Below are 1552 nucleotides of genomic sequence, written 5' to 3'. Positions count from 1 at the left end.
CAGGAAGTATAAAAACCTGTGAGATGCAGATGATACAACCTTAACTGCTGAAAGCAAAGAAGTCTTATAATAGTTACTGATGAACATTAAAGACCATGAACATTAAAGACTGTCTGGCAGTCAGTCCTGCCGCCTTTCCTGCACCCGGGAGCCAGGCAACTCTGCTCCTGCAAGAAGCTGGAGCTGAACCCGGCACTACGGTTTGACTTTGGTTGGAAAAAGAACTTAGTCTATATGTACTTCTTGAATGACAGATGACAAAGATGTGCTCCGAGATGTGTGGTTTGGACAAAGTCCAACTTGCTTCATGCTGTATCAGGATGAGATAACTGAAAGGAAAGCAGAACCATATTATTTGCTTTTGCCAAGAGTAAATTATTTGACACTGGTGACTGACAATGTGAAAAAGCACTTTCAGAAGGTTATGAGACAAGAAAACACTAGTTTGAATATGAAGGCACACCACTGAAGTGGCATTATCCAATTGGTTTACTATTTGATCTTCTTGCATCATGTTCAGCTCTTCCTTGGAACATCACAGTACATTTTAAGAGTTTTCCAGAAAAGCATCTTCTGCACTGTCCATCTAAAGATGCAATTGAAACTCATTTTATGTCGTGTATGAAAGAAGCTGATGCTTTAAAGCATAAAAGGCAAGTCATCAATGAAATGCAGAAAAAAGATCACAAGCAACTCTGGATGGGATTTCAAAATGATAGATGACTAGTTTTAGGCCATCAATTGGAAACTCATGGAATATCCTGCTGAAGAAAATGGATTTTGTTACATCCATTTTAGAATGTATCAGACAACAACAGAACAAACTTTCATTCAGAAGCTGTTTCGTCCTGTGACTGCAGATGGATAGTTGCACATACTAGGGGATCTCCTCAAAGAAGTTTGGCCTTCTGCAATTGCTCATGAAGATGGGGAAAAGAAGACTCAAGTAATCATTCGTGGAATTGAGCCAATGCTGGAAACACCTCTGCGGTAGTTAAGTGAACATCTGAGCTACCTAGATAACTTTCTTCATATCAGTATCATCCCCCAACCAACAGATTAAAGGATCAGCTATTTGCCTGAACAGAGTCACCCTGAAACAGGATTATCGGAGCATGTCACCTTTCTGCATCAATCAGATTTGGTGGAGGCAGCCTGACCAGAAACACTTAGCTGCTACAAGCCAAACAAGGCTTATCCATGTCAGATAAGGCCCATTGGGCTGATCGGACTTTGCCTCACCACTGCTTTCCTCCCTCCACTGCCATCATTAAACCTCAGCTGCAACCTGAAAGACTTCACAGGACCACTGCAAGTCTTCTCTTCTCTTGTAAGATGGAATGAAGCTGAAACCTCTGGTCTAAGAAGAAAATGGAAATATGTGCCACTCAATTTGTATTTGTGATTAACCAACAAACAAGGGTACTTCCTTAGGTGACCATGGTTGAACTTTTAGCTCAAGGGAGTGGAGACACTGGTTGAATTTTCAAGAGAATTAGACTTAAGAAAGTAAAAGAGAAATTCTGTTACCAAATTTACCGTAATTTTTTTT

At 40.5% G+C, this 1552-nt stretch overlaps 1 pseudogene; it reads left to right on the top strand.

Annotated features, from left to right (window-relative positions):
- The first annotated feature begins 247 nt into the window (after positions 1-247).
- On the top strand, positions 248-881 carry LOC102825456 (annotated as a pseudogene).
- Positions 882-1552: the final 671 nt, after the last annotated feature.

Source organism: Chrysochloris asiatica, unplaced genomic scaffold (genome assembly GCF_000296735.1).
Source record: "Chrysochloris asiatica unplaced genomic scaffold, ChrAsi1.0 scaffold00295, whole genome shotgun sequence".
NCBI classification, from domain to species: Eukaryota; Metazoa; Chordata; class Mammalia; order Afrosoricida; family Chrysochloridae; genus Chrysochloris; species Chrysochloris asiatica.
Note: the sequence above shows the minus strand (reverse complement) of the source record. Positions and strands in the feature narration are given on the sequence as shown.